Source organism: Hordeum vulgare, unplaced genomic scaffold, assembly GCF_904849725.1.
Source record: "Hordeum vulgare subsp. vulgare unplaced genomic scaffold, MorexV3_pseudomolecules_assembly, whole genome shotgun sequence".
In the NCBI taxonomy this organism is placed as follows: Eukaryota; Viridiplantae; Streptophyta; class Magnoliopsida; order Poales; family Poaceae; genus Hordeum; species Hordeum vulgare.
The window spans coordinates 67,746-79,925 of NW_025422567.1; positions in this window are offsets into that span (position 1 = coordinate 67,746).

Genomic DNA, 12,180 nt, shown 5'->3' on the forward strand with positions numbered 1-12,180 from the left:
GCCGGCCCCCTCCCTCTCTGCTGCCGCGCCATGCCGCCGGCCCTCTCCCTTCCTCTCTTCTGCGTCGCCGCCGGCCCTCTCCCTTCCATTTTTCATTCCATGCCTCCCAACCAAACACTCGAACGGAACCATCCCGTTCCACTTTTTTGCTCATACCAAACACAGGAACGGAACCGACCCGTTCCTCTGGAATGGAACCATTCCATTCCATGACAGTTGGTTCTCCAACCAAACACACCCTTAGTTAGCCTTCGTGGATATCCATGGGACTAGCCTCCTCACGAGAGCAACTAGTTAGCGAACACTTCTTCGAGAGCCCCACAATGATCACTCCCACACGCCGTCACTTAGCGCGTTCTCAGTCGCTGCCACGTGTCATGCTTTGAACATTTGCTTCGGATTTCATTTTTTATTTCCCCGCACACATTTTTTTGGCTTTTTTGATTGGATTTTTTCCCGGTTTTTTTGTGTTTTGTTTTTTTATTGGTCTTCATTAGCTTTTTGATGGAAAAAGATAAAAAAGTGCGGGAATAAACGGGAATAAATGATACACATGAGTGCGTCACTTGTTTCAACTTAAAAAAGTATGATTGATCTTTGAAAGGAGTATCCCTTAATTAATGATTTCACTTTCTAGGAGCAACTCCGATGGACATTCTTATTTACGCGAGCTACAAGTACAGCATGGAATCACATGCCCAGAAGCTCAATAGCGGTGGCGAGTTGACAATCATTGTATGGCTTAGGCTTGTTATAATGGGGAATATCATATGTTAGTATCATACATACGATACTAGTGTATGATATTACATCTGTAATGCATAGTATTATATATTAATATCATAATATAGTTTATTTATTGCCATGCGTGACACATAATAACACATCATTTAATATGATGCATTATTGTAATATGATATTCAACTCTTTTTTTCTTCATTTAATTATATGACACCTCATCAAAATTGTCTAGTTGGCATTCATGATACTACCTATGATACTCTCATTACAACTAGCCTTATGACGGAACACATATACCTAGCACCGGCTCCGGAAAGAGATGAGGTAATATAATGTTTTTGACAAAAATTGTATCCTACTTCATGTATTTATTTATTTTTGAAAATCCTACTTCATATATTTATATTGTTTGTGTAAAGTTACATATAAGTATAGCAAACAGTATTCCAGAATGTGAGCGTGAGGGCCAGACTACACTTAAAAGCCCACTTACTTAGCCTTCATCGACATCTGTGAGACTTTTACCTAAAAAATAAATCCGTGGGACTAGCCTCCTAACTAGTGAATCTTGAAAGAGTTTTAGTACAGGCTCATCAGGAGGTACAACTACCGCTAAATAAATAAATAAATTTCAAATCAACTAGTGGTTGGATGGTTAGAGGGACAGTGGTATCCCTAGCTGAAAGGATTGATATGGTTGACTAGACGGGGGTGAATAGACAACTAACAATTTTTTTAAGCTTTTCTTTAACAAATTAAGTTTAGCAACAAATATGTTGTCTCGATATGCAACTAAGTGAGCAACCTATATGATGCTAGCAACAATAATAACAAGTAAGTAACAAATACAAGTAAAGGTAGGAAGTAACCACAAGTGGAACCGATGACGACTAGGATGTGTTTCCGAAGTTCCTTTCCTTTGAGTGGAAGTACGTCTTCGTTGAAGCGGTGTGGAGGCACAATGCTCCCCAAGATTCCACTAAGGCCACAATATTTTCCTCACGTCCTCACACAATACGATGTGTCGTGATTCCACTAGTGGTGCCCTTGAAGGAGGCAACCAAACCTTTACAAACAAGGTTGGAGCAATCTCCAGAATTGAATTGGAGGCTCTCAACGAGACCATGAAGCTTAACCACAATGGAATATGGCTTCGAGGTGACCTCGACCGTCTAGGATGCTCAAACACCCAAGAGTAACAAGATCCGCGAGGGATTGGTGGGGGAAATCAAATTTCTCTTGGTGAAAGTGTAGATCAAGGCCCTCTCAAGCAAACCCAACATTATCAACAAGTTTTGTTGGTTAGGGAGAGTGATCAGGTGAAAATGGAGCTTGGAGCAACAACGGAGCTTAGGGTTGGGAAAGGTGGTCTTCTCAGGGAAGAAAAACCCCTTTATATAGTGGGGGTGAATCCAACCGTTACCCACTTTCTCTGCCCGCATCAGAGCAGTACTACTGCTCCAGGGAGAGGTACTATCGATGATAAGAGGTAGTACCGCTCCAGTGAGGGGTGGTACTACCGCTGGGGCACAAGACAGAAATCAAAGATGGAGGCAGAGGCCGGTAGTACAGCCGGAGTGGTACTACCACTCATAAGAGGCAGTACCACCTCCTATATCTGCTCATGATATGTTGCAGACCTAGCCCATAAGTACCAAGGGGTTCTGCGCGGTAGTAACAAGCGGTACTACCGCTTGTTGGGCGGTACTACCGACCTGCAGTACCGCTCCAGGAAACGCTCAGTCCGACACAAAAAAGTGTCGAGACCCAAGGGCAGTGGCACTAGACAACGGAACTAGCTAGACCTCTTCCGCCCTGGAGCGGTATTACCACCGGCCAAGGCGGTACTACCACTCACAATAGGTAGTACGCTCAACAGAGCGGTACTACAACTTGGATCTTTCTAGGCAGGATAGGGCTAGGAAGGATGGTCCATTGAGGTGGGAAAGAGGGTGCGAAGGAATGAGCACATGATGATTCCACCCAAACCTTTCCGAAGCAGGCCCCTCTTAATAGTACGGTTTTAACTAAGACTCAAGTCCACCGATAATGAAAAGTAAGAGAGAAAACCGTCTCCCTATAAATACATCGAGGGGCATGAGTCGTCTTGTGCCAAATGATGAAATACCTGAAAGGCTTAGTGCACACGATTAGTTCGCAAACGCATTGTCATCAATCACCAAAACCTCTAGGGTATAAATATACCTTTACAATCTCCGCCTTTTTGGTGGATTGATGACAACACGAGATTTGCACAGAAGATATATATAAGATAGAATGCAAACCCCACTCTCTACAAAAATAGATAGGCCCCCCTAGATGTGTGCACTATTTAAGTATGCTTTTGGAATGCAAAGTGCACACACTAGGATCAACACTCCCCCTATATTTTATAGATAGACACTACTTGCACTAGGGGAAACTGAAAGTAATATAGATGCAACAAGTGGTGTGAGCATTAATAATAGGGCACAAGATAAGCATCTCACAAACTTAAGTCATATGATAAAATTAAGGTAACATATGTCTCACACCATATGACATAACCTCACAAGAGTCCCTTATCATCAAAGCCAAGCAATTTCATGAACGTCTTCCAGGGAGCAGAAAGCAGCTTACCGTTGGTCATCCAAGTAAGAGTCCTCTCCGCATGAGTTCCCAAATGCACCATGGCAAACACCAGTAGGAAAAATCTTATAGATAGTGTTGGAAATATGCCCTAGAGGCAATAATAAATTGGTTATTATTATATTTCCTTGTTCATGATAATCATTTATTATCCATGCTAGAATTGTATTGATCGAAAACTCAAATACATGTGTGGATACATAGACAACACACTGTCCCTAGTGAGCCTCTAGTTGACTAGCTCGTTGATCAAAGATGGTCAAGGTTTCCTGGCCATAGACAATTATTGTCACTTGATAACGGGATCACATCATTGGGAGAATGATGTGATGGACAAGACCCAAAACTATGAACGTAGCATATGATCGTGTCAGTTTATTGCTACTGTTTTCTGCATGTCAATGTATCTGTTCCTATGACCATGAGATCTTGCAATTCCCAGACACAGGAGGAATACCTTGTGGGTTATCAAACATCGCAACGTAACTGGGTGACTACAAAGGTGCTCTATAGGTATCTCCAAAGGTGTTAGTTGGGTTGGCATGGATCAAGACTAGGATTTGTCACTCCGTGTGACGGAGAGGTATCTCGGGGCCCACTCGGTAATACAACATCACAATAAGACTTGCAAGCAATGTGACTAAGAAGTTAGTCATGGGATCTTTTATTACGGAACGAGTAAAGAGACTTGCCGGTAACGAGATTGAACTAGGTATAGAGATACCGATGATCGAATCTCGGGCAAGTAACATACCGAAGGATAAAGGGAATAGCATACAGGATTAACTGAATCCTTGACATAGAGGTTCAACCGATAAAGATCTTCGTAGAATATGTAGGAGCCAATATGAACATCCAGGTCCCGCTATTGGTTATTGACCGGGGAGTGTCTCAGGTCATGTCTGCATAGTTCTCGAACCCGCAGGGTCTGCACACTTAAGGTTCGGTGACGTTTTGGTATAGTTGAGTTATAGGTGTTGGTGACCAAAGGTTGTTCAGAGTGCCGGATGAGAACCTGGACGTCACGAGGAGCTCCGAAATGGTCCGGAGGTAAAGATTTATATATAGGAAGTCATGTTTTGGTCACCGAAAAAGTTTCAATCTCATCGGTAGTGTACCGGGAGTGCAAGGAGCGTACAGGGGACCGTCGGGAGGAGTGTCACGCCCCAAGGGGCCTTATGGGTTGTGGGAGGATACAAACCAGCCCCTAGTGGGCTGACATAAGCTCCCACTTAGGCCCATGAGGTTTGAGAAGGAAAAAAACACAAGGTGGAAAGAGTTTCCAAGTGGGAAGGATGAGTCCTAATCCTACTAGGATTGGAGGAGGACTCCTCCTCTCCTCCTTGCGCCAAGGAAAGGGGCCAGCCCTAGGGCGCAGACTCCTCCCTCCCTCCTCCTATATATACTAGAGGTTTTTGAGGGTTTTGAGACACATAAAAAAAACCACGTGTTGCCCTCTCTCTCTTGATCTGTTTCTCCTCTAGTCTAGTTTCAGCAGTGCTTTGGCGAAGCCCTGCTGGAATAGTTTCACCACTACCACCACCACGCCGCCGTGCTGGAGAACTCATCTACCTCTCCGCCCTCTTTCTGGATCAAGAAGGCGGAGATCGTCATCGAGTTGTATGTGTGCTGAACGCGGAGGTGTCGTCCGTTCGACACTAGATCGGGATGGATCGTGATGGGATCGTGGGACGGATCGTGATGAGATCACGGGACGGGCAGCGATTTGGATCGCGAAGATGTTCCACTACATCAACCGCGTTATATACGCTTCCGCTTAGCGATCTACAAGGGTACGTAGATGCACTCTCTCCTCTCATAGATGATCATCACCATGGATAGGTATTGCGTGTGCGTAGGATTTTTTTTTGTTTCCCATCGACGTTCCACAACAGTGGCATCATGAGATAGGTTCATGCGTAGATGAAATCTTGAGTAGAACACAAAAGAGTTTGTGGGCATTGATATTCAATTTGATTCCCTCCTTAGTCTTTTCTCGATTTGGCGGTATTGTTGGATTGAAGCGGCCCGGACCAACCTTACTCGTACGCTTACGAGAGACCGGTTTCATCGAATGACATGCAAGTTGTTGCATAAATATGAATGGCGGTTGTCAGTTTCTTCAACTTTAGTTGAATCAGATTTGACCGAGGCGGTCCTTGGAGAAGGTTAAACAGCAATTTGCATATCACCGTTGTGGCTTTGCGTAAGTAAGATGCGATCATACTAGATACTCATAGCAGCCACGTAAAACATGCACCGTTTTGTGTTATGTTTTTTGATCCAGCGGAATACACTTCCTGTAAAATGCACCGATTTCTTCTGAGGTTACTTATGACCAAATGTTTAGGCTCAACTTTGAAGTGTGGACTTACTTAGAGCATCATTAGTAGTGCCCTCAAATCTTCAAATCCTCAAACCAGTTTAAGGGTTGAAAATTGGCATTTTTTGACACTTTTAAGGGTTAAAAAACACGGGCAACCCAACCCTTATAACGGAATATTCCGTTATAAGGGTTGAGTTTGAAGGTTCTAGTCTTTGCCGCATCTCAAACCCTTAAAACTACCATTTGACATATCACAATTTTCATCATCTAATAACGGTTTGAAGAAAACAATAATCATTCTAGTTATAATTACAACACCGAATAATACTTTCAAACACATAATAGTCATTCAAGTTATTGCAACAATGTTTTCTAGCAAATTACAATAATTGCTCGAATCAAGTAGGACATAGAAAAGTAAACAAAGATAGATCATGGGCCTTGGCACCGCCCAGCCAACTCCCACTGGTGCTCTACTAGATCATCCCGGAGCTAACCATGAGTGTTTGCATCCTCAGTCTGACGATGTGCTTGAAGAAAAGATTGTACGCGACAAGGGTTTCTTTTCGGTTACACACGGGCACCAACATTGTCCTAGAAACAAGGAAGTTTTAACACTCTCTCATCCTCGAGGATCATGTTGTGTAGAATCACACAACATTTGATGATGTTCTCCAAGGTTTTTTTATCCCAAAAACGAGCTGCACCCCGAACTATGGCAAACCTTGCTTGCAAAACACCGAAGGGGCGGGCGGCGGCCGAGGGGCGTGGGGGGGGGGGGGGCGTGGGCGGGAGGAGGTGGACGAGAGGCGGTCGGTCTGCTGCGGGCGGAAGGCGGGCGGCGGCCGGGGAGGTCGAGGGGAGGCGTGGGGCGGGCGCGACAGCCGGCCTGCTGCGGGCGGCGGTCGGGGGGCCGGCCGGGGCGGGCTTGGATGTGAGGAGAGGCGGTCGGGGGCGGGACGGCGGCCGCGGCTACGGAGGTGGAGGGGAGGCAACCGGGGGTGGGATGGCGGCGACGGCTGTGGAGGTGGAGTGGAGGCGGCCGGGGGGCGGGACGGCGGCAGCGACGACTCGGGTGGGCGCGGGCAGGAGTTGGGGACGGGAAATTTCCCTCCCGTGCTCGGATGGCTCGTAAGTGAGGGTTGGGATAGGTTTTGCTCCCTAATCCTCACTTGTACAATTTGGGAAAGGGTTTGAAGGTCGTATCCTTAAATTTTTTTGAGGGTTAAGGGGTTCTAGTCTACGCGCTTTTGAAGGTCGGATCCTTAAATGTGGTGGAGGTGTCTTCCCGTGCACAATCTTGTTACGAACATACCAGGAACGCCATAGGACCATGATAATTCTGCTACGCACCGATACCTGAGCTTTGTCGAGGAGATTGAAGAGCCATTCCTTGCCTGTGTAGTTGATGTGCAATCTGTCGGGTAATGGCCAGTAGAATCGCATTGTATCCCACAGGTTTGCTGCATGCGGACAGGCAAGGAGAGCATGAAATGATGATTCCTGCTCCCGATCACAGACCTGGCAAAAGCCATTCAGGTCAAAATGTCGTCTCTTCTTCTCAACATCAGTAGGGAGGGAGCCCGAAGCAACTTGCCAGGCAAAATTCTTGAGCTTTGGAGGGACCTTTGTATCCCATATTAGCTTCCAAAGTGGTCTGTCACCAGAAGGGTCTGCACTAGTTGAGCCTGGATTGAACTGATCATAGTGAATTACCATTGCCACATGATAAGCGCTTTTAACTATCAAAATTCCTAACTTCTCCCATGGCCAAGAGATAAAATCGTCCCACCTTGCTGACGTTCTTATCTTTAGGATGGCCTCCACATCCGGTTGCCAGAAGTACTGACGAAGCAGATCAACCCTCCATCCGCCCTGCTCATTCAGGAATTCGTGCACTCTTTTCAGCCTGCAATTCCGCCTAGGTGTGATGGGTATAAACGGCATACCCCTCGGTATCCATGGGTCACACCAAACCTTGATGTTCATACCATTGCCCACCCTCCATAACATTCCTTTCTTCACGAGTTGTAGCCCATATTCAAGGCCACGCCATACAGCCAAGGCATTCCCAGTGAAGACCGTGTCGACCAAGTTCCCATTAGGATAGTATTTAGCATGAAGGAGAGATGCACACAAAGAATTCGGTGACATGAGTAAGCGCCACACCTGCTTGGCCAACAACGCTTGATTGTATGCCCTCATGTCACGGAATCCAAGCCCCCCTTGAGATTTTGGTAGTAGTAGCTTGTTCCAAGACATCCATGCCATTCTCCTCTTCCCCTTGTCCACTCCCCACCAATACTGCCGAATCAGTTTGGTAAGCTCATCGCACACCGAGAAGGGGAGTTTGAAGATGCTCATGAAATAAACCGGGATAGCTTGTGCTACAGCCTTAATCAGAACTTCCTTGCTTGCTTGTGACGCATACTTTTCGCTCCACTCAACTAGCCGCTTGCTCAGTGTCGCCTGTAAGGATTCAAACCTACCCTTATGCATCCGTCCATCCGGAACCGGGAGACCCAGGTATTTAGCTTCGAACTCCTGCTGTGTCACTTGCAGAATACCCTTAATCTCATCAATCACCAATGGATCACAACTATCTTTAAACAGGATCGAGCACTTTGAGGGATTGATCAGTTGGCCCGTCGCAAGTGCATAAGTATGTAACACTTCCTTAATGATCTCAGCTTGGTCTGCAGCAGCCCGGAAGAATAAGAGAAAATTTTCCGCAAATAAGATATGTGATATAGCAGGCGCCCCTCGGCATATTTCCAGCGGAACCAGGCCACGCTCCTGAACCGCCTCATGCAGTAGAGCAGATAGTGCATCAGCAACAAATAGGAACAAAAAGGGGGATAGTGGATCACCTTGCCTAAGGCCCCTTGAGGGTGTAAATTGATGGAGAGACTTCCCATTAAGCTTGACCGCAAACTTTACCGAGCGCACCGATGCCATGATCCTGGTGACCCAGGCATTTGCAAAACCCCACTTCAATAGGGCTTGTTCCAAGAAGTCCCAATCAACACGATCGTAAGCTTTTGATAGATCCAGCTTGTAAGCGCAGTAATCACTCCTTGTGGATCCTGTTTGGAGGTGGTGCCAACATTCGAAGGCAATGATGGAATTATCCGATATCAACCTGCCAGGGATGAAGGCGCTCTGATTTACCGAGATGAGATCAACTAAGAAAGGCCGGAGCCTATTCACCATACACTTGGATACCACCTTGTAAATAACATTACACAACGAGATAGGACGGAACTCCTTCACGGAGGAAGGGTGCTGGACCTTGGGTATAAGAACAATGAGCGTTTCATTTACACCCTCCGGCATTACCCCCGACGAAAAGAAGTCACGAACTGCCTTCACAACATCTTCTTTCAACACCCCCCAGTTCCGCTGATAAAATCTTGCTGGGAATCCATCCGGCCCTGGGGCTTTCAGTGGTCCAATCTGGAACAACGCGTCTGATATCTCCTTCTCTGAGTAAGGTGCAAGTAGTTCCTCATTCATGACATCTGTAACTTTAGGCACTATCTTGTTTAACATAACCTCCGGAGTTAACGTTGGGTCTTTGGTGTACACCTCCTTAAAATATGAAGAGGCCATCCGTTCCATCTCCGATGGCGACACACACCATGAACCATCATCTTTCTGAAGATGGTGGATGTTGTTTCTCTTGGCCCGCCATACCGCATGTCGATGAAAGTGTTTAGTGTTGCGATCACCTTCCTTCAACCAGGTGATGCGCCTACGTTGGAGCCACATCATTTCCTCCCTATAGCGCAGTTCATCCAATTCCTCCATTTTCTTCTTTACTAGCAACCGATCGGCGTCATTAAGCTGTAAAACCTCAAACTCCCGGCGCAGTTTCATGATCTGTTTCTCCACATGGCCAAAGTTGTCCTTACTCCACTTACGAAGATCTGACATGACTGATTTTAAGGAATCTGCCACGTTTCCAAGATCACCAGTAGGCTTTACTTTCGCCCAAGCTGCCGCGATAACCTGGGAGAGACGGCAATCGCGTTCCCACATAATTTCATACTTGGGATTCCCCGTACGCCGTACGTCAACCACCTCTTCTAGGTGCAAGAACAGGAGGCAGTGATCCGATCTAGGAGAAGTCAGGTGTTGTACTTTTGCATAGGGAAACATATCCCGCCAATCGTCGAAGGCGCATACCCTATCCAGGCGGACTCGTGTGTTATCAATACCTAGTCGCCCATTATCGTATGTGTAAGGCACACCCGAGAACCCTAAATCAATCAGCTCACAAAGTTCTAGAGTATCCCGGAAGGCTTCCATCTGAATTTCACGCCTGGCCGTCCTGGAGAAGTGCTCGTGCTGCCACAGGGCCTCGTTAAAGTCGCCCCCACCATCCATGGCAACATGGACAAGCCCCTAAGTCTGAGCAGATGGTTCCACATGCACTGCCGATTCTCGACTCGTGGTTCCCCGTAAACAAAAGTTGATCTCCACTGCTTCCCTGACCCTGGATCAGATATAAGAACATCAATGTAACGCTGGCAGGAATCTAACACCGTGACATGATAGGATTCCTCCTAGAACAAGGCCAGACCACCACTATGACCGATACAGTCAACACCACTAAAACCCTTTAAGCCTAACCTCCATTTAAGACTCTCAATTTTTGCACAGGTTTGTCTTGTTTCCGCAAGAAAGACAAAGCTTGGGGAATGGGCTTTTACAAGAGCCCCAACTTCACGAACTGTCCGGCGGTTCCCCGCCCCCCGACAGTTCCAATATAAGTGACTCATTAGGCCTGGCGGCGCTCCACCTGGGAGCCCGCCGAAAGGTTGTCCGAGTCTGATTGAGCATCATCCTTCTTAGCACGTTTACTGTCTGAACTGGTAGATGGGGATTCTAAATTTGCAGCGTCCTTCCCATCGGTAATCAACAGCATTTTCCCCTCCTGAGCATGCACCACCACTTCATCCTGTTCCACAAGTAGACGCTTGCGAGCAGATTTATCGACCTCCATGGCCAGGGAGGTGTCCTTCTTAACAGGGTTAGATGCAGTGTCTTTCAACTCCCTGTCAATGGCCGCCACCCCTTTGTTCGTTGACACTTTGGCCGCAGGGGAATCGAGGACAGTTTTGTCAGAGCGGCTCGGCTCCCAATCACTCTTGAACTTCCCCGGGGGATCGGCATACAGGTAGTCGCCGAATTTGAGATCACTTTCCTCATACACGCCACTACCACACTCCTTATGATCATGACCAATGATACCACAGGCTTTGCAAAACCTTGCTAGCTTCTCATACCTAACGGCATATGCTGATCTCACTTTACCTTTGACAATACTCACGAATTTCGTAAGGGGTTTCCTGACATCATGTTTAACCCTAACCCGGATATAATCTTCCCTGGAGTTTCCTGCAATCCTTGTTTCCAGTATCTCCCCTGATGATCGAAGCAACTTCTCTACCACATCCACTGTACAATATCCATCCGGGAGTTTATGGATCTGGAGCCATATGGGCATATGGACCATAAGAACGTCCGTAGCCTCAGAGTAACCATCATATGGAGCAAAAATCACCGCCATATTGCGAAACAGCCACGGACCCTGTGACATGATCCGATCCCAATCCCCAGGCATTGTGCTTGGATCACAAACAGATTGGCGCCGATGGGACGGAACCTGACAGGTTTAGCCGTATTCTAGGCCGCTCTCATATCCTTGAAGAACGCAACTTGACTAAAGTTTTTGAAGGTTTGGACCCTGGCTAGGGCAAGCCATGGAATCACCTCCGCGAGATCAGGAGCCTCCTCTTCCACGATCACATCATCGAAATCTTCCTCATGTAGATCCAGCTTCTCGAAGAAATCGCCAAGCTCCTCGTCTTGTTTCCCCTGGGAACCCAGGTTTGTCGAAGAGAATGCATCTGGAGCCGATGCCATGACGCAGCTCGAGAGAAGAACCCTCGCCGAGAACGAGGCGTTCGGGACGACGGGGGAAAAATCGCGGGAGTAGATCGGGCGACTGCAAGTCGACGGTAGACCTAGGGCGGACGGGGGACCTACGGCGTGGAGTCGCCGCAGGGAGGTAAAACCCTAGTTTTGGCTAGGGGAATTTTTTTCGCACTCCTAGCAATCGCTTAGCTGGTCTGTTAGTTACTTGTACTACTACTATTTACAATTGGATTGCTCCATGGTAGGAACCTAGTATTCATGGTTGTTTCCTCTTAATTAAGGCATGGAAATTGTCTACATGGCGCTGCTACACAATGGATGCATATTATATGTGGCAGCGTTGCAGGAAGCCTTCTTGTACGGGGAAGTGAAGACTCTGTCCACAGAGATTCAAGCCGTCTTCGGCACCACTGCCACAGCCTCTGTGCATCTCATCAGTGACTGCATCGTCGGCCCACAGTCCTCCTATCCATGATCATATGAGGCTGGGGAGAGTTGTGCAGATGGTGCCTATCTTGGATTGGTCAATTAGTGGCAAGAAA